We start from the raw sequence: 22296 nt of genomic DNA on the forward strand, positions 1-22296 counted from the left end.
CTAGGAATCCAAAAGATTTTGATAAACTGGTCCTAATCAATTGAATTTAATTGAAGTATATGTAGAATCTTTGACTTGAGTTCAAAAACTCAGTTGCACAGATGTAAGATGGAGGACAGACACATCCTAAGTGTTGTTCATGTGAAAATGATCTGGGGCATATAAAACCAAGTATAGGAGATAATCCTTGCCCATAAGGGATAAATCCATCAGTCATAAAATAAAAAGAAATAGAGTAGAATCTGTTATTAAGTACTAAATTATATAGTATGTAATATAAAGGCTAAAGAATTTCCTAAAAGAAAAAGATCAGTATGGATTAGATAATAAGGAAAGTCTTCAGTAATCAGTAGAACATATATGGCTCCAAATGATAAGTAGGGAGATAATCCTTCTAAGATTAAGACTGTTGAATTTATTTTTCTAGTTATTACAGGAAAATTTTTACTTTTGAAGTAAGAACAAGTTAATAAAATTAGGAAATATAAAGAAGAATTAAAGAAGTAAATATAAAGGAAATTTTGTATTTGCCTAGAGACCAAATACAATGTCAATCTTAAGTCTTGCCTGACAGGCCATTAAATTGGTCTCTAGACGATGTTAACAAGAAAGATTATGTCTGTTTGACTCATGTCTAGACATTGCTTGTTTTATCCAGTGTGTGACTGGCATTGACTGACAACTGTGTGTGAGGTGAAGTGGACTGGTAAAACTCCTACTTTATTCCTTTTCACATTTTCACATAGAAGGTAGGGGAAGGGAGGAATGAGTTGTTTGTTTTTAACATTCTGAACAAGTTAATATAAGTGTTTACCATGTCTTAGTTAAATATACCATCCATAAAAAACAGTGGAATCTAGATCTATCAGCAAGTTGCTACTGTTAAATTTTTATTAATTTTCTTTAATCTTTTAAACATGCTTCATGTTGGGGGAATTCAAGGACTTGAAAATTGAAAAAAGATTAAGAGTTCATAAATGTTCAGTGATAAATCCACATGTATATATTGTAAAGGCTGTTGGCATCCATATTTTTAAAAATTCAAATTCTTTTATTTTTAATTTGTAGAATAACCAATGCCCTTCTTTGTGTCACAAAGTGAGAATTTGATCTATATTTCTTAGCTCTTCACATTTTCTCCCTTGATTCTCCTAAAATGTCATTAGGTTAGAAATGAACAGAAAGCCAAAATCAATCCTGTAAAATCATCTTATTCAGTATAATGATGGCTTAGATATTGCTTTCTTTTTTCCATACATATTTATCATGTATGTTTCATCTAAAACAATACCAGGATGAAGAAAGTAAATGTGATGATGAGAAAATGATATACTTAGAATAAGTGTGATTTCTGAATTCAACAGTGAGCCATTGTTTTTATAGTACATTTTTTCCTTAAACATTCACTCTCCTAAGGATAGCAGCACACAAATCAACCAGTTGAATGTTCTGGGTTAATTTTCACTTTTGTTGTCATTTGGTTATTATCTATATTCCCTACACTTGCTTTTCCTTCAATTGGATCTTGACAACAGTATTACTAATAGCTATTATAAACAGTTTGTACAGTTTAAACCAGCTTAATTAAAAAGTTAAAAACACCATTCTTTACTTTCTTCTTGTTTTTGTTTTTGTTCTTCTTGTTTTGTTCTTCTTGATCTTCTCTTTTCTTCCTCCTCGTTCTCCTCCTCTTCCTTTTCTCTTTCTTCTTCTTTTTTTTTTTTTTCTTTTTTTTTTTTTTTTTACAAAAGCCATTTCAGAGAGGGAAAATGAAATTAGCATTAGTTAATAGTTTGGTGAAGTAATTTTGAGGAATATTTGAAGTAATTCAGTAATAATAGCCAACATCTAAATACCATTTTAAGGTTTGTTAAACATTTTACATAATTAAGATTTTTTTTGAAAAAGCAAGCTGATGTTGGGTGGATGGAAATTGTATTCTTCAATAAGATGTCACACTAAAAAGTAAAAGGGATTCTTAGATGAGTTGTAGCATCTCTCTGGAGCCACTTGCTCAAATGCCTTTTACATTGATGGCCCATGTCCTGAGAAGGAAACTATTTCTCTTTTTAGGGTTCTGAAGTGCTCTAATTTACAACTCTGCATCTAGTGTGCTTTTGACTATCAGCTAAAATTGGCTACCTTTCAGAAATTCTATTTACTAAGCAGTATAGTAAGAATAATTTTTATGAAATAGCTCCCTATATGCTTGAAGCTGCTTTTCTTGTCTATTTTGTCCTTAGGCTTTGGGGGTTGAGGTTTTTTGGGGGGAGAAGAGCTCCCCATGAAGATACTATAGCCATTCTGCTCCAGGGACATAGCACTGCTGTCCCAAGTCAGAAGTACTTCTCCAGTCAGCAGTAGGACCCTTAATGGATCCTCTGAATTTATATGGTTCCTTGGGATGGAATGAATAGGAAAAATGACCTTTTTCCCTCCTCCCTCAAACAGCTCTTTCTGGGGCTTAGCTGAAAGGATTTGGCTTCCTGGAATCCACTATTCCAAAATGAATTGTTTTGTTATACATATAAGCACAAAGGTGTGTTTGATTCTTTCTGCTAATACCAAAATATTTTCTGTATAATGTCATTTGTCTTCATCTATTAATCAAAACAATTCAGTCCTCTCAAATTGATTGTGACTTTCTCCACATCTCATTTATACCTTTGATTTGATCAATATTTCTTTCTGTAATTATATTACTTGAGATCGAGTTAGAAACCCTATGTCTTAGACTATCAGGGTATTTTGGGAGGGGTATGCAACTGATGATGAGATTGCAGATTATTTATAAATAATTAGTAGAAGCATTGCTGATGTTATGTTAAACACATTATGTTAAACCACATTTTACTCTTTAGTAGAATATAAAGTCTTTTAGGACCAGACCAGGTTTTTTGGTATCTTTTTACCACTGTATCCCCAGTGCTTAGCACATAGCAGGCATTTACTAAATATTTGTGAAATTTAATTTTGTGTCAGCCTTTTTTTCTACAGCTTTCATAAACTAAAGTGAGATAATTTTAATGGCTGGAAACATATAGCTGGAAAGGTTATTAGAGTTCAGATATTTATATAGTTGAAGTGACTTAGCAGAACAAGATTTAACTGGGATAACAGAAATGTTATCAAATAAATTTTTAAAAAAAACTTCATGACATGTGACATGAAGTAAATTCTTAGCCACAGGCATGAAATCTATTCTAAATAAAAGTATTGTCTTGTTTTAAATTATTATAATTGATTTTGGAGAGTAAAAACAATTTAAATTGTTAGCATCATGAATATATATAGGGACTGGAAGACAGAACAAGACAGTGCTTAGGGTAATACCAGCTCACTTTTCTAAAGGGAAAAGTGGTTCATTTTAGAAGGAAAACTTTTTAGTCATGAAATTTTTATATATTTTCATGAGCTGTGAGTTATGATTTTACTTGTAGAAAATATTTGTTTTGAGTTGGAATGCTTGATTATGTTTCATAATATAGTTATGTATACTTTTACTAAATTGAGGACAGGGTAAAACTTGGAAAGCAGTGTTTAAATGTAGATTCATTTGAATTGTAAAAAAAATTGGAATCATAGATATTATTTTTGGCTATACTCTATGTTTAGAATTGGTTTTTTTCAGGAGATATGCTTATGGCAAATCAAAAAAATCCCTTATCATTCTGTTAATAATTATTGGGAAAAACATAGCTAGCCTTTCCCCAAGGATTAAGTCTTCAAGATGTCACCAATTTGTGAATTAGTATAACTCAATTCCTCAACTTCTAGCCATATATAACTTGTTCTTTGAAAATAATTTTAATATCCCTACTCAGTTGAATTTGTATTTACTTAGTGCATTGCTATTTAGTGGATATCAGTTATTGGTTTAGGGGGGTTAGTAGAATAGAATTGTTTGATTTTTGTTAGTGATTTAAGAATAAGACATGAAGGTTATAATTAATTAATTCACTATATAGTGGTGATAATATTAGTTATATTTGATTTTTAGGATAGTTTTATACTTTATCAGTTATGAGGACTTACATTAATTTGTATTAGAAATTTACTGTAGTAGCACAATTCACCACCACCATCATCAGTACCAGGGAACTTTGCTTGAAAACCACAGCTTCCTTATCTTGTTGTTACAGTGGTCTTAAGTCCCAGAATACTGCTGACCTAACATAATGATTGATAAACCCTGTGGAAAGCTTTTTCCTCTGCTAGCATGTCCTGTGAAAGACCCAAGAATTCTAGTAGTGATTCATGAACATCTCTTTTGGCTAATAATAGGAGTTCCCTGACTTCTGAAAGTGAATAGTTATAAGTTGTAAAGCCTCATTCAATTATTAGTGGCCTCCCAAAGGCTACTTCAGCCTATGAGCAGAGGGATGCTTGACTATGAAAGTCTTGGATCCAATTGCTTAGGGACCACCAATCTCCCTAATAAATTGATTATGCTTGGAGTTTTGGATTTTTGTGAATCAGTTAGGTCAAACTAGAGATCTTAATCCCTTTTGGTTGCCCTCCCTAAGTAACTCAAAAAGGAGCACATTTACTTTGTCCTTAGGCTATGGGGGTTGAGTTTTTTGGGGGGAGGTTAGGGAGAGAGCTTTCCATGAAAATCCTATAATCAGCCATTCTGCTAATTTTTTTTTTAAATTTCATTAATTAGTGGAATCAAAATTCAGTAAGATTCAGAAAGTATTAAGATAAAGAGAACTTAGGAAAATAGTACCAAAATTCGAGTAGAACTCCTGTGAATTTGAATTGAATAATTCCACAACTCAGAACTCAAAATGAAATGTTTCCTATTTAACAGTAAAGTCATATGTTGAAGAATTATGGATTGAGATTAGATCTCTTAACTGCTCATCTCAAAATTCAGAAAGAATAGTTCACTTCTACTTTTTGATTCACAGAATATTCCCAAAGCAGTTTCAGTTTGTTAATCTCAGAGACTCAACTTTTTGAGTGTCATTCTGTGGAATTGGTTTTGACAAATTCTTTAAAAGGTACACTTTATAATTTGCACTTAATGGGAATGACAAATTATTACAGGATGAAAATGTGATTTTTTTGTTAGAAAGCAAAATAGGAAAAATTTTAGATAACCTTCAGTCTTCAAGAGAATAAAAAGTAAGTAAAGCTGGAATTTAATTGTCCTTCTATTGCTTACTGCTTTTAAGCAAAAGCAACCAACCTGAAGATACCTATTATCAGCCCTTGGTTGGGACTCCCAGGTTGAAAATGAATCCCAGAGTGCTCCCCAAGAGAGAAAAGCTTGTTTTAAAATCAGGAAGGACCTAAAAAGTAAGAAAATTTTAATAGATATGGGGGTGTGTTTAAAGACTAGAATAAGTTAGGGTAAAAAAGCAGGAGGAAAGAACTCGGCTTTTGAATGAGTTTAAGAGAAATAAACAAAAAAGTTAACCTTAAATCCTTTTTTAAAATTTAAATCTCTATCAGACAATTTTTTTCAGTAGTACAATTCTTGTTAATTCCAATTAATATTTATTATTTTTAAAATAAAAGCAGATACTTTAAATCAAGAAATTCTTATGATACAATGATTTTATATCATATTTGCATTATGATGTATTGTGATAAAATGATTATGATATAAATCAAAGACTAATTCTAATTTAAGTCATTGTTGACCATTTAATAATTAGGCAAATGTTGTTATAAATCGCAAAGGATTTTCTGCTTTACTATCAAAGACCTAATGAAATCATTGTGTCTTTTTAAAACAGTCAGAGAACTTGTTTAATTAAGTATACTGCTTTATATCAATGAAAGGTACTATTTTTAAGTTTACATTTAATTAAACCAGTGTGAAGGCAGCACAAACACTAAAATTTGAATGATACAGAGAAAATTAGCATGGCCCTATACAAAAATAACATACAAATTTATGAAGCATTCTTGTTTTTTAAGTACCAGCATTAAAATGATAGTTGCTTTTGTATGATAGAGACTATAAATTGAAAAAAAACATACTTGGGACTAACGATGATCTTCAGTCATTGCCAAGTAAACTCTATAAAATGAGTGGATGATTGGTTTTCTAGCATAGAAAAGGTTAACTTTGAGATGGAAGTAGATGACTACTTCTTTATAGTTGTTTTGCTTATTGAAATCTCTTGAATACTCTATAATGAGGAACCAGGAGGGATGATAAACTTTGCACTTGATGCACACTTTAAGTTATTTTAGGGTTTATTTGACTAGAGTTAATCATATTGTCATAATTTTCACTTATTAGCAACTAATTCTAATGATTTAAAAGGCCTCAAAGGAATTGGAATAAATTATGAATTTGTGATCCTTGAAGAACAAGAACCAGAAAAGGTGACAGGACTGCAATTAATTGGTTTTATGTAACAAAAAATTTTTACCAAAATGTTAAGAAAAATTCAGTAGAATATGAAAATTAATAATACTAGAGGAATTTATACAAGTAGAAAAAAGATCCTTGTGTAACTGAATATATATATGTGAAATTGAATATATATATATATATATATATATATATATATATATATATATATATATATCCATTTGATGCATGTCTTCCTTCCCTAATCAATATGAGACTACAAAGGAAATTTCATAAAACTTTTAAAAATTAAAAGGAAATTTACTAAGTACACATTAACTAATGGATTGATAGAAAAGAAAGGATTATTTCTTCTGTCTGGTTTAAATATTATATTAAAGGTCTTTGTAAAATATGAGTAAATAGAATAAGAAATGTATTCTTTTAAGGTCACAAGTAGGGTTGTTAGGAAAATAAAAAGTATTGTTTTGATTTCTGGGGTTCTTTGAAGAAATAAGGAAACAATTAAAGGAAGCTGAGAGTGCCACAATAAATTTTTTTGAACATAAGCTAACTGAAAACACTGGACCCTTGGGGAAATTTTGGTTTAAATATTGCCAAGAGTAATTATAAATCAAGAATTGATTTGATTGAAAATTTAATATGGGTATCGCCTTACACTTACCAGATTAGCTAATATGACAGAAGGAAAATTGATAAATGTTGCTGAAGATGTGGAAAAATAGGAACATTGATGCATTGTTGTAATTGTGAACTGATCCAACCATTCAGAAGAGCAATTTGGAACTATGCCCAAAGGGCCATCAACTGTGCATTCCTTTTGGTTCAACAATACCATATAAAAGGCAAAAAGACCTGCATGCACAAAAGTATTTACAGCAGCTTCTTTTTGTGGTAGCAAGAAATTGAAAATTAAGAGAATGCCCATTAGTTGGGGGATGACCAAACAAATTGTAGTATATGAGTCAAATGGAATATTATTGCATTTTAAGAAATGATGAGCAGGCAGATTTCAGGAAAACCTGGAAACAGATACACTGATGCTGAGTGAAGCAAGCAGAACCAGGAGAACACTGTACACAGGCAACATTATGCAGTGATCAATGATGATAAACTTAGCTCTTCTCAGTACTACAATCATCCAAGACAATTCTAAAAGATTAGTAATGGGAAATGCTATCCATATCCATAGAACAAACTTTGGAATCTGAATGCAGATCCAAGGAAACTATTTTTACTTTTTTTTTGTTGTTCTTCCATTTTTTCCCTTTTGTTCTGTTTCTTTTTTTCACAACATGACTAATGTGGAAATTTTTTTTATCATGATTGTACATGTATAACCTAAGATAACCTAAGTCAGATTGTTTGTCATTTTGGAGGGGGAGATAGATTTCGAACTCAAAAATCTTTTTTAAATGAACATTGAAAACTGTCATGTAATTAGAAAAAAACCCGCTATTTATAAAAACAAAAACTAGGATGACTTTCTCAAAAACATGGCTAAAATCTAAGTAAACCCTATTTAATACATTTTCCTGATCTACCATTCTAGTAACTTTGTTAAAGAAGAATGTCCATTTAGCTTATCTTGACCTGTTATTGATAGAAATCATGTTGGCTCTTTCTAATCAATACTTGTATTGTAGATATTCACTAACTTTTAATAAAGTGTTATACAGTGAAATTAAAAAAAATATATATATATATATAAAATATGATCTCACAGTGACAGGTAATATTTACAACTATCTCCTATGGTATTTGGGAGAAGAACATAATTGTTTCACAGTGCCTTCCTTGTGTAGAGACTGAGCACTATAGTAATCAGACTTGGTAATTCAATTAGACAGATTTCTCTACCACTTAAAAGAAAGATTTTTTTTAAATTGGCTTTTAAAGTTAACAAATTTGCTGATACATTTCAGAAATTCACAGTACAATTGAAAAAGCAAACACTAAACATTTTAAAGTATTACAGAAGTCATGACTCAGAAATTCTTCAATTAAATTGTGCAAACTAAAAATAAAAGCTAAACATGTGATAAACAATTGACATGTAAATTGTTAGTGTGATTATTTCACATAGGATCAAGATTTGGCCATTAAAAGATGAGGTTCATTTGGCTGAATTAATATCACCTGATTAGTAATAAATTTTAAATACATGTATTGTGTATCTTTTTTCTTTTTTATATCATACAATTTGGAAAATCACTGTATTAAAAATGCTGTTAGAAAAATAATTTCTCGGGGCAGCTAGGTGGTGCAGTGGATAGAGCACCAGCCCTGAATTCAGGAGGACCTGAGTTCAAATGTGGTCTCAAGACACTTTCTAGCTGTGTGACCCTGGGCAAGTCACTTCCCTCGGGGGGGAAAAAAAGAAAAATAATTTCTCCTTTTTTCTGGACACTGTAATGAATTAGTTTTTTAAAAAGTGACAAAAATATTTGCAAAATGTTAAATATTTAATGGGTGCATTTTGTTTCAAATTAGAAAATAATAAAAAATAAGAGAAAAGAGTAGCCAAACCATCTTAAAAGATCTTTGTCTTAGAGGTTCTGAGGTGCTTCCAAAGTAGGCTATGTCCTAAGATTTTCCCATCCCGCTTGACAGTGCATTGTGAAACTCTACAGTGCTGCAGTTTGAAGAACTAGATCTTTCTCAGCCAACATGAAGAATTTTATAAATTAAACTAAGTAATAAGTAAGTTTTATTTGGAAAATCACGAGATTGTATTTGATAATAAGTAGCATGAAGTAAAGATGTGCTTTTGAACCAACTATTCACTCTATGTGTGATCTGGTCACTGTATATGAAAATCCAGAATATATTCGTACATAAAAGACCAGTGAACATCCTGGTACTTATTATGACATGAAAAAAATAACAGAATTCAGGCCTAAGTTATGTTTAGTGAAACTTGATGTTTAAAGCTAATTGGGAATGAAAAGGATATTATTCTGAGTCTGATTCTAAATATGATCATCAAGAAATGCTGTTGTCAATGATCTGTAATGCCTGCAGCCCCATGGCATGACATCTGTGAGGGAGAATGACTTTTGACATGGCATCTTCTAATAACAATTTTTAAGAATTATATTCAGAATATTATATATCCTAAATATATCAACATAAAAATTTCCTAATAAAATTGAAATTTCTTCTCTTTGTGGGACTTGAATCTGAGATGAAGAATGAAGTAAATGAATACCAGTCTAAGGAATTTAAATGGGTATGGAGTCAATGCCACTTTAAAAGTAACTCTTAACCTTACCTTTCAGAGCAGCATTGGCTAATATCAAGTTGTTTTTTGTTTTGTTTTTTAAATTAAAAGGGTTCATTCTACAAATCATATCTTGATACATTGTTAGATTCTCCCTTCAGCCTATTGTTGGCTGTATCTAGATTGTATGAGCCACCAGAGGTATAGTAAAGTGCAAATTCTTTAGTCTAAGGATTACTAATTTTATGTTCTTTTAGAGCCATAAAGTTTCAGCTAGTTCTCCATGCAGTTTAATATAGTCACTTCAAGTTTGCTTTGTCAGTAACTCAAGGTTGGAGTGACTGTATTGAATTGTATTGAGATCTGTTTAACGAGAGAAATTTTAACAAGGATCTCTACAAACCACCTAAATTGGAGAAGCAGATATGCTAGAAGAAACTGCTTTGAAAACCAACCTTTTCCAAAATGCCTAACAAGATATTTCCAGAAGACTAGACAACTGCAGATGTTCTTGGAAACCAGACAACTGCATGAGACTTTGATTCCTAAGATATGATGAACTAATGAAATGGACAGTATAAGAGACTGAATGTTGAACCATTTCCACTTATTTCTTTCCTATGGGCCATTTTTCTTTGTAAGACCGGTTTACTGAAGGAGACTTCCTCCAACAGATTTTGTCAATGAGCTGTTAAGTGCCATTCTCGCACTTACCTAACTCGAATCAATCCTAATTCCTAGGTCTATTCAGAGAAACTGGCAAATATTAGAGATCTTACCTCTGTTTTGAAGTTCTCCAGAATCCTCCAGCCGCTATCTCATATGGACACAGTTTGAGCACAACAGAGCACTCGAGAATTTTGGCAAACAATGTTAGACTTTACTCATGTGGTCTACATCTCACTCTATGATCCTCCACTTTTAGTATCTCTCCCCAAGGCCAAGCTCCAGATGGAAAAAGAGATGGAAAAGAAGTGGAGTCCTTCCTCCTCTGAGCTTATATAGGATCTATGAAGTCACAGGCACAAGCCAATCGATGATGGAGATTACATCCCAAACCTGACGCGATTTCAGAGTGAGATTTTAGGATTCCTGCCATGGCTGGAGGTCCAACCCACGAAAGAAGTCCCTATGTACTCAACTCCACCTCAGAGACCATTGGCCTACTTCCATCTCAATTGCGCTTGCCTGACCTTTCTAATGGACCCTTGCAGGGGACTGCCCCTTCTGGTATTTTGTATCACCCATATTGATTTTACCTCTATGTATGCTTAGGCCTTACCTATCCATAAAAAATGAATCTTTTAAGGACCAAAGAGGGGAAATTATGCATTATTGTCTGATAATATCAGTAATTATATCAGTTAAGTAGAATAGAATTAAATTTGATTTTATTAATGATGTAACAGTAAGAAACAGGTTGGTTATAGTTACTTGACTAGTGAAGATAATATTACTTGTATTTGATTTATAGGATAGATTTATATTTTATCAGTTAGATCTGGTATGAGAAGTTATATTAACTTGTGCTAGAAATCTTCTGTATTAATACTATCTTTTCCCACACCTCCACCTCACTCCACTCCTAAGTGAACTATGCTATTCTTATTCCCAGAATATTGCTGCCAGATATGATTGATGGCTTTTGCAAAAAAGCTCCCCTGAGATAGCCTGAAGAAGGCTTAAAAATGCTGCTGATAAAGTAGTGATGATCAGTAGACATCTCCCTTGACCAATCATAAGAGGGAACAGTCATGAATCATAAAGCCTCTTATTATTTTTAGTGACCTCCCATGGCCCATAAAAGGGCCTAACCCAAGAGTATAGGGATCCTTGACCATGAGGAAGATCTTGGATCTAGTTGCTTAGAGAAAACCAATCTTCCTAATAAATTGATCATGCTTGGAGCTTTGCCTCAAATTTTTTTGTTTGTTTATTTTTTATTTGGGGGGAGGAGTTTGGTAGCAAATTGGATTTTTGAAACTCATAATTCCAAATTCTAAAGAACTGAGAACAACTGTTCTTTGACCACCTCTGAAAGGAGATAGTAGCAAACTAAACCTATGATATACCAATCTAAACCTATAATAAATCCTATAATATGGGATGATATTTGGAATTATGAAAAGCGCTTAGCTCAGATTCCTTTTTAAATCCTAATATTCTTAGTTTCTTTCTCTCCTTTATTAGGTGATTTATTATCTACATAGGAGAATATTAAAGTTGAATATAATTTAGATACCTCTATTTTTGCTGAGGCATTTGGGGTTAAGTGACTTGCCCAGGATCACACAGCTAGGAAGTGTTAACACTTAAGTGTCTGAAACCAGAATTGATCTCAAGTCCTCCTGACTAAAGGACTGGTGCTCTATCCACTATGCCACCTAGCTGCTCCTAGATATCACTTTTTAAAAAAGATACTTTAAGTTGGGACTTAGTTCAATTCAATATGAAACAAACAGTATGCAAATTAAAATTTCAGATTATGTTTTAGAGTTTAGGATTCCAAGCAAAAAAATTTAGAAAAAAGCTGTCCAGTGGTCGCCTCACCTTCCACCTCATCACACCTCCACTATTCCACTATAGGGAACGTATTTGGGGAGTATTTATGCCTATGGTTCTAAAATAATTTGAAAAATAAAAATATTATGGTTTTACCAAGAACTTAATAGCATAGGGAATCAAGATAAATCGAAAGTACTGGGAAAAAATCAAAGGGAAGTAATAGGAATACTTTAATGACTTTATAAATGTCTTAGTGATCTTTTCTGCTAAGATAATAAATAATAACCTCCATTGCTAACTTTATAAGGTTGAAATTTACTTAAATTTATATTCTTTTATATATTTAACATCCCTTCTTAAGTTTGCTTAGTATGTAAGATACTTGGAATGTCAAATTCTTCAATGTTTTAACTTACAACCACAACTTAACTGAATTTTTCTTCAGGTTTTATTATTCAACTTTTCATTCTTTATGGATAAAATAAAATTTCAACTTTTCCTTTTTTACTGGATATCAAATACTCTGAAGAATGTTATCTTTTTTAGCTTATAGGAGAGAACAAAGTGACTAATGCAGTACATATGAGAAAGAGGAGACGGGACTTCTTTCCACCACATCTGTTTATCATTTAAACCTTGCCAACTTCCCAAAAATCATTTGTAGGTCTATTCTGACTCATAGTTGTAACCATGTACTTTTCTGTCCCACACTGAAACATCATCATTAATGTGTCAATTTTAACCAAAGATCTCTTGTTCTTTGATTGTTTTCTCATAAAAACCAGTGAATTTTCTGTAGAAACCCTCAAAAAGGGCCAGTGTTCTTGATTTATAACACAGCCATGTTAGTGAATGATTATTTCACCTAGCTGCCCTATAAGGGAATTGTAGGTGTTTTCAGAAAACCCAAGATAAGACTGGCTATTATTTTGATACTCAGTAGTAGCCTTTTAAACAACTCTTTCCAAAAGGTGGTCTTCCTCTTTCCATAAAATTGCCATATAACTCTTCTTCTATGATGTCAATTCTGATTGATGATTTCCAACTCTGAGAAGCATATCTAGGAAAGAAAAATCTTTTCTATTTATTTGTATGAAATTCACTTTCTAATCATTTAGTTTAATGGTTTCTTTATGTATATGTATCTGTTGAGCTTTCTAGGCTTTAACTTTCTCATAACTTAAAGACATCTCTCAAGTGGTAGCATTTACAAAACCTGAGCCATGTCTTTTAACTGCCAAAGCAACCCCAAGAATTAGAGGGGAATCGAGAGAAGTTAGTAAATTCTTTGCTTTTGATGATCACAACAGAACCGTGCTCCTTTTTGAAATCTTGTACTTGGAATCTAGAATTGAAACTTATAGAAACCAAAAAGATTTGACCACACATTCTGTTTGACTTAAAAAAAAAATTATCAGTGGACTTATTAAACTCCAGTTACCAACTTGTAAACCTCTTTTTAAAAAAATCAATCATTAGCGCTAGTTTTTCTGTGGATCTTTTGGGGTTTATTTTTACTGTGTTTTTTTCAGATCACTTTCCACCTTTTTCATTATGCCTCTGAAATGCATTGTATCTATGAACAACTCAGAATACTGAATTATCTCATTAGGATTTGATGTCCCTGCAAGGAATATTCAAGATTCTTCTAAACTTATTCTTTAGTTTGTAAACTCTTTGTCTTGTGCTAATATTTAATCTTAGTTGAAATGCATGCCTATTCTCATTTATCATTTACATTGCCTGATACTATCTCAGCCCTTTGAATGATACTTTTGGAATACTTAATTAAAATGGATTTAATGATTGTTTACCAGAAAATATATAGACTTCTAAGTCTCCTATGCAGGTTCATCATGCATATACAAATCTGTGCCCCAGGCCTCATGGTGAGTATCCTATTCTCTTCTTTTTATTTATTGTTGATCTCTTTAAGTCCCAAGAATTTAACTGTTCTCTCTGTACTAGATCAGTATATCTAGTCCCAATCTGTGTCTTGAGCACTACTACAATTCCAACTGCCTATTTGAAATTTCTATCTGGATTTCTTATAGACTTCTTAAATTTATTGTGTCCAGTAACACCCCTGCATTATGCTTTCTCCTCAAACGCTCATAAATTCTTTATGTCTGTCAAGAGTACCATCCTTCTTATAATTATCCAAGTTGGCTTTTATTGATAAAATATTTCTCTGCCTTTAATATCATGCTTGCTATAATCACTCAGTTGAATGTTCATCACAGTTTTCTCTTAAGTCTTATCTGTCAAAGAGGCTTGTACTATTTCATTGAATGTTATGAGTAACATTTAGGGCTAAAGTTGCTTAACCAAATCAAATTTTTTCAAATAAATAAGGGATCTTACTTTCTTTGTACCTCTCAGATATAAAGATGTGTTTTATTGTAGCAAGTTGTTACGAAAACTTACCTTTTTTCTTCCCACGCTTTCATTGAGGATCTCTTCAGTCATAGGCCTTTCTTTTTTTAAATGGTCTTTATTTTTCCAAATAGATGCTAAAATAATTTTCAACATTTAACTTTGCAAAATCTTGTATTCTAAATTTTTTTTCTCCCTTCACCAAGATTTTTCCCCCTATTTTTAGAAACATCCACTCATTTTTTAAAAATTAAAACTTTTTACACATAAATAATTTTCAGAATTCACCCTTGCAAAACCTTGTGTTCCAAATTTTTTCTTCCTCCCTTCCCCCACCTTCCCTTCCCTTGATGGCAAGTAATATAATATCTGAAACATGTAAAATTCTTCTATACATATTTCCACATTTATCATGCACAAGAAAAATCATATCAAAAAGGAGAAAAAATGAGGAAAAAAAAAAACAAAAAGCAAGCAAACAACAAAAAAAGATGAAAAAAATTTTGTTGTGATCTACATTCAGTCCCTCTCTGGGACTATACTCTTCTCTGGGTGTAAATAGTTCTCTCCATCACAAGTCTATTGGAATTGACTTGAATCACCTCATTTTTGGAAAGAGCTACATCCATCAGAATTTATCATTGTGTAATTTGTTGTTTCCGTGTACAATATTCTCTTGGTTCTATTCACTTCACTTAGAATTAGTCCATGTAAGTCTCTCCAGGTCTCTCTGAAGTCATCCTGCTGATCATTTCTTATAGAACAATAATATTTTATAACATTCATATACCATAACTTATTCAGTCATTCCCCAACTGATATGCACCCACTCAATTTCTAATTCCTTGCCTACAAAAAAGAATGCCACATGTGGGTGGGTCCTTTTCCCTTCTTCTAAGAGCTCTCTGGCTTACAAGCCTAGTAGAGACAGATACTGCTAGATTAAAGGGAATGCATAATTTGCTAGCTATCACTCTTTGGGCATAGTTCCAAATTGCTCTCCAGAATAGCTGGATCAGATAGCTCACAGTTCCACCACAATGTATCAGTGTCCCACTGGAAATCACCCGTTTTGAAAATATCTTGAGAATTGATCAATTGATAATACCTCAATGTCAGTTACTTCATCTACATTCATCTGGTTATGTCCAGTGATACTTCCAGGTTAGTTGCATCACCTCTTTCTTTCTAAAGGTAGAAAAGAGGTAGAAGAGAATTCAGAAGTTAATTTTCCAATAGCATCTCCAGAAAGTAAACATTCAGCTTATCTCCAGAGGCAGGGGACACATTATGGCCCCAGGTAGCCCATTTCATTTTTTAGACACTTTAAATTTTCTGTAAGCTTTTCCTTATAACAAACTGAAATTTGTCTCTACAGATTCCAGTTGCTACTTCTAGTTCTGATTTCTAAGAAAAATAGATCCAATTCCACTTTGACTTTGACAGTTCTCATATTCAAAATAGCTGTCACATTTCCACAGTTTTTTTTTTTTTTTTTTTTTTTTTTTAATCCAGGCTAAACATACCTACTTCCTTCTCCATTTCCTCCATAGTCTCCAAGTAGCCCCCAAAACTCTTGGTCACTTTTCTCCAAATGTAGAATATCTGGACAGCATTCTTCCTGAAGATCTAGTGTCCATAACTGACCATTGTTTTCTAGTTTCAAACTGATGAAGTTAGAATGTAGTAGTACAATTGTTTCATTCTAGGCATTCTATCTTTCAGGATGCATTCTAAGATTATATATAGCTTTTGGGGTTGCTATATCATGTCATTCCTTTATTGTTATTTGTAGTATACTAAACGCCTGAGGCCTTTTCCACATGAACTGTCGTCTGGCCACATCTCTCAGGTGTTTACAGGCCTGCTGAGGTGATTGAAATCCAAAGTAAGGCATTCTGTCTCCAAAAGATCCATGTTTAAAATGTTACCTTGATGAGTATATGTCTGTTATTTTGAGAAAGTTAGGAGAAAGGATAGTAAGTTTATGGTGAGAAATAGAAAACAGAATCATCTAAAATAGAAATCTGGGCATTAACACTCAGCTTCAAGTCTTGGACAGACAGGTAATAGAATTGAGATTTATGTTTGAAGACAGTTGAAAATGGATAGGGGCATCAAAAAAAGAATATGGAACTGAAAAATAGAAAGGGGTATATGACCAGGCATAGAGGAAAATTGGTAGTTCTAAAGTTTTAAAGATGAACATGTACTTCATCTACATAAGTTTTATATGGAACTAGACCTACATGTTAGGTTTTTTTTATGTAGAAATTTGGGAATATGCAACATTGTTTTTCTTACTTCTATAGGATGTTTTTGTGCAATTAGTAAAAAAACACATGATTTCAAGAAAGTTATGAGTTTACCTCATGAACATACAATAATTCCAAAAGTTTATATTTAACTGTATTCCTAGTTTAAAAATTAAAGATAGGCAGTAAAATTTTATTACAATAAATCTGTTTGTTGGCTATTAAAAAAAAAAAAACTTAAAGCTTTTCTAATATCTGATTAATATGAAACACTGTACAAAGTGTTTTATGAATAGCATCTTTTTGGATTCTCACAATAATCCTGGAAGGTAGGTATCTTTACATCCCCATTTATAAATGATAAAACTGAGAAAGAGAGAGATTCTTATTTGCTTAAGGTCTCACAGTTATCTGGATTCTCTGTTTAAATTGAGTTTTTGAGCCCATCTTCTATATTCTCTCTATCCATTCAGTTCAGCAACTAAGTGCCTCTAACTGCCTAGGACAAATGTGCTAGTTACTGTGCATCTTCCTTGATCCTTCTGCATAGATATGTGCATTCTGACTGAAGTTTTTCTGAATATTAAAAAAGCTTTGAGGCTTTATATATGGGGTAAAGAATAGAATATAATATTGGAGGAGGTTAGCATTTCCTCTTTAGAAAAAAAATGAAGAAAAGTGATTATTAAAAAGAAAACTAGCCTCATGTTTTCTCATGAATTGTGTATTGAGAAGATTGAGTATTATTTTAAAAGAAGCTTCTCCAAGAGATTTATGGCCTAATAGGGTTTTCCAAAGTGGCGTATGCATAATAAAAAGGACAGATAGATGTTAGAGTTGCAAGAAGAAAATATTATAACTTCTGTGTTTTTATCTTAAAATACTTTATTATTATTATTAATATTTATTTACTGTTTTGTAAATATAGGGCCTTAGTATTACTTCATTAGTCAAAAGTCACTAGGTGGTAGCAGAAATAGAATTCCTTATTCAAAACTGAACATTTCTTTTTCCCCCATAAAAAAGTATAAATTTTAAGACTTTCTTAAATCATATATATCACAACCTTAACTCTGGAAATGTGTTAATTTCACAGAGACAAAGTCATATTTTGGACAATATATTGAAGTGTAGGCATGTGTGTTAACAAGAAAAACTCAAAACATTTAAAAATGGCTAAATGCGGAGAAAAAGTGAAATAATTCTTAAAACTACTGGAGTGGGTGGAAATTATACTATATTCCAAACTCTTTTTCAAAATAATGGAGTACTGGCCAAAAGAAAGCATATGTTGGCAAAGTCTTGAATTAAGTCATGATTGTTGTGTCCTGTTGTCTCTCAGTTGTAATCCTTCTCTGGGAGAAGGTTTCTTTTCTGTAAAATCTTTTCCTCTGCAAGCAGGTTTCTTGGGAGGCTTCTGGAGCCTTCAGCCAGAACGAAGATAGAATCTCAAATCCACTTCTTCTTGAATCCTGGCTCTGAATCTCCTCGAGCTTCCCTGAAGTTCTCCCAGGAAGTCTTGTTCTTCTCCCAATCCAGACTGTTGCCTTCTTGACTGCCCTCCTCTTTTATCCTCCCAGAGAATGGGCTTGTGGGAACTCCTTCAACCAATAAACTTGCTTCTTTAAAGTATTCCTTCAAAGGTGAAAACTCCCTTAAAGGTTTGAACTAAAGGTGTGAATTCTGAGTTAGAGAATTGTTAAGTACCAACTTAGCACTTAGTAAGAACCTAACACATGACCACTAATTTTGAGCTACTTTAGGAAAAGAAAATATTAGCAATTTAAATCAAAGCAGTTATATACTATAATATAGCAATGTTTTAGCTGAGACAACATTAACCAATTTCAACCTTTGATCTTTTATCAATTGAGGAATGACTGGTATTCTTATAATTCTTATAATTCTTATCAGTTCTCTATATATTTGGGAAATGAGACCTTTATCAGAGAAACTTGTTTAAAAAAAAAACTTATTTTCTTTCTTTCTAATCTTGACTGCATTGGTTTTATTTGTGGAATGACTTTTCAATTAAATGTAATCACAATTATTTATTTCATATTCTAAGGCTCTCCAGCACTTGTTTGATCATAATTTCTTTCCTTATCCATAAGTTGAAGAGGTAAACTATCCTGTGCACCCTTAATTTGTTGATCCCTAATGAGATCACCCTTTATGTCTAATTCTTGTACCCATTTTTATTTTATCTTGGCATATAGTGTGAAATGTTGGTCTGAACTTAGTTTCTGCCAAACAGCTTTTTAGTTTTCCCAGCAATTTTAATCAAATAGTGTGTACTTGCCCCAAAGCTTGGTTATTTTATTGTAATTATTGTAATTTAAAGTAAATATTGTTGTTCTAAAAATAAGGATTGTCCCATTTGACAGGAAACTCTACTTTTTATTATCATGATAATGCCATTGCTAAAAATATTTTTAGTAAACTAAAAACTGCCTTCAGAAACTTGCTTTACAGCCTTTTGAATAATTTCACTGCTGTCAATTTTTGATCCTTTTAGAATCAAATTTTCAAAGCAAATACTCTTTACTTTGAACAATTTTTGTTAGTATATTTTTTTCTTTCTGATTCATATTTTGATTAGATCTAAAAGAAGAAAGGAACAATGAAAGAATGTGAACATGGATAAATTGAGCCCAAAATAAGGAAAACATCACACTTGAATGGCTTTTATTTTATTTAGATGATAGCACATTGTCAAATCTTAAAATAAAATAAAATAAAATAAAATAAAGTTTAAAAGAAAAAAAGGGGAAAGAGTGGAAACTCTGGGCCAATAAGCTTGATTCTGGTTCCTGGTAAAATTTGGGAGTATTTGGTTCAATTCAGCAAACATTTAAGTTTCTGTGTATGTCAGGCATTTTGTGCTAGTTGTTTGTAATACAAAGACAAAAATGAAACCAGTTGATTATTCCCCCACCATTTTCATTTTTAAAAATATAAGCACCTTAAATTTACCAAAGGGTTAGACTAGTGCATTGATGTAGACCTGGACAAAAATCTGATCTGATCCAGTGACATAAAGTATATTGACAAGCATGTGGTGAAAGAGATGGTAAAGGCTTTTCTTCCATACCTCCCAAATCTTTCCTAAGGAGGAGGTGAGGTGTAAATGGATTAGGCTGAGAAAGGAGGAGTGAATGTTAAATAATGGTAATTAAGAATGATACCTACTACCAAAGTGGTAAAGGGCGGCAATCTATAGAAGAAAATTCAAAGAGCAGGTACTAGGCTTGTTTATTCATAAATGAGGAAAACCAAAAACTGTCAGTACATCTAGAACTAAAAATTAATTTAGTGACATTTAGAGAGAAGGATAAAAAACTTTTTTTTTTTTTTTTTTTTTTTTTTTTCTGAGGCAATTGGGGTTAAGTGATTTGCCCAGGATCACACAGCTAAGAAGTATCTGAGGCCAGATTTGAACTCAGGTTCAGACTTTAGAGCTGGTGCTCTATCCACTGTGCCACCTGCTGCCCCAGGAATAACTTTTAAAGTCAAAGGAATAGTAGGAGAATGGAACATGGTTTAATGAACATACATATACACACACACACTCTTATATATATATACACACATATATATATATATATCTTTACATTGATTACAACTGTTCCTATACACCTGTGTTGTCAAATTCAAAAAAGAAACAGAGGCCACTAAATTGTATGAAGGAATCACTGCAGGTCACATATTTACATAGAAAGCCACTTACTACATATCAGGTCTGTTGTATTTTTATTTATTTGTTAATATTTTCTGATTCCTTTTTAATCTGGTTCAAGGCACACTCAAAAGTATTGTAGCTATGTGTTTAACCTTTTTGCTTTATAGCAGTGATTTCAAAGTGAGAGGCATGTGGAATGAACCTAAGAAAGATATTTGATTCCACGGAACTGGATCAACTTCAATTTTGAAAAACTAGATTATTAGACTAGTAGAAGAGAAACCGTGTAAGATATAGTTTGTCTAGATTTCCTCAAAATATTTGACAGTCTGTCGTGCAATCTTTATGGATAGAGGTGGAGGCTATCTAATATTTTGATAGTATAAATGAAAAGAGTAACCCTATTCAAAGAGTAGTGGTACATTGGTCAATTGGAGGAAGATTTCTAGTGAAATTACAAAGAATCTGTTTTTGGCCATATATAGTATAAAAATGCCATATAAAAATATTAATTTCAGCAAAGGAATAAATATGATACTTATCAAATTTGTAGGTGACATGACACTAGGAAGGAATAAAATGTCCTTTACCTTACTTTCTCTACTTCCATTATTCATGATGGATATAAAAGATTTGCAAGATAACTTTAAAGAAACCATTGGATGGGAGAGGATTAAAAAAAAAGTTTTATCGTTTTCATCAAAATGAAGAATTACAAATGAAAGCACATTATTACTTGTACCACTTAGCACCTATATATGTCCTCAGATCTTACTAAGAAAACATTATAAATTTACAACTGAACCACAATGTGTCCTAACCATCCTGTGGGAATTTCATCCCAACCACTGAGAGATTATGACAGTCTTAGAGCCACATAGCCAAGTAATTAGTAAATACTAAAATATAATTTAGAAAGCCCTGATTGTGCTTCACATGATGAAACCACAAAGTCTTGCTTCCTCTTTATTTGTTTGTTTGTTTTCCTGAGGCTGGGGTTAAGTGACTTGCCCAGGGTCCCACAGCTAGGAAGTGTTAAGTGTCTGAGACCAGATTTGAACTCGGGTCCTCCTGAATTCAGGGCTGGTGCTCTATCCACTGTGCCACCTAGCTGCCCCAGAACTTAATCATATATATGTCTTTTAACACAGTTAAACTAATAATATATAACACATAGTAAGCAGTATGAAAACAATTCCTTAAAAATGTTTTTAAAACCAGTTTTTAATCTATTTAGAAACCAAAAAAGGAGAGGAAACATCTATAACAAGTACATGAGAGGTTCTTAGTTGTCACCATAGATTTTCTTAGTTTACTGACTCCTGCTTTTATTTACTCATTTAGCACTTCTGTATTTTAGAACATTTTAAATTGATCTAACTAAAGAATCTTCTAGGATGATAGTGATATTTTGTAAATAAGGAGTAGAAAATTTTTCTCTTTTAATAATCTACATTTTCTTTCTTCCTTTAACTCTTTGCCCATCTTCTATACATGCCCCCCTTTTTTTTGTTACTGCAAAAACAATAGCAACTGGTGAGGTCTAGATAAGGGGTACCTAAATGAAATTAGGGTTGAGGTCTAATGGCAGGTTTGGGGTACAGGGAGTCAAATAGAGCTCCCCTGCAACCCTTTAGATTCAGCACAAGGATACAGAGTTAAATGAGGCCTAGTAGCGGCACAAGAGTCCCCTATAAAGGAATTTATTATTATAAAGAGGTTTATTGTGGGGTTTGGAAGTAAGGGTAAAGTCTAGTTAGTAAAAGGTGTTAAGTAAAGAGAGGAGGGCACCAGAACCAGTGTTCCAGGGGGCAGAAAGTTGACGTGTTTCTATCCTCTGCAAAGAGAGGACTCCAGGTTGGCTTTTTTATAAAAAGAGATTTAACAAAAGGGGCCTATAGGTGGAGTCCCAAATTGGTTC

The 22296-nt window shown here is 32.4% G+C and overlaps 1 protein-coding gene and 1 non-coding gene across 2 annotated transcripts in view; both read left to right on the forward strand.

The window, feature by feature from the left end:
- ME1 (malic enzyme 1) overlaps positions 1 to 22296 on the forward strand; it is a 237775-nt gene that overhangs the window by 159310 nt on the left and 56169 nt on the right. The window lies entirely within an intron of this gene.
- Positions 5827 to 5928, forward strand: LOC141541992 (U6 spliceosomal RNA). Its single transcript, XR_012482001.1, has one exon. It is a non-coding gene; the product is annotated as a U6 spliceosomal RNA (small nuclear RNA).

This window comes from Sminthopsis crassicaudata, chromosome 4 (genome assembly GCF_048593235.1).
Source record: "Sminthopsis crassicaudata isolate SCR6 chromosome 4, ASM4859323v1, whole genome shotgun sequence".
NCBI lineage: Eukaryota > Metazoa > Chordata > Mammalia > Dasyuromorphia > Dasyuridae > Sminthopsis > Sminthopsis crassicaudata.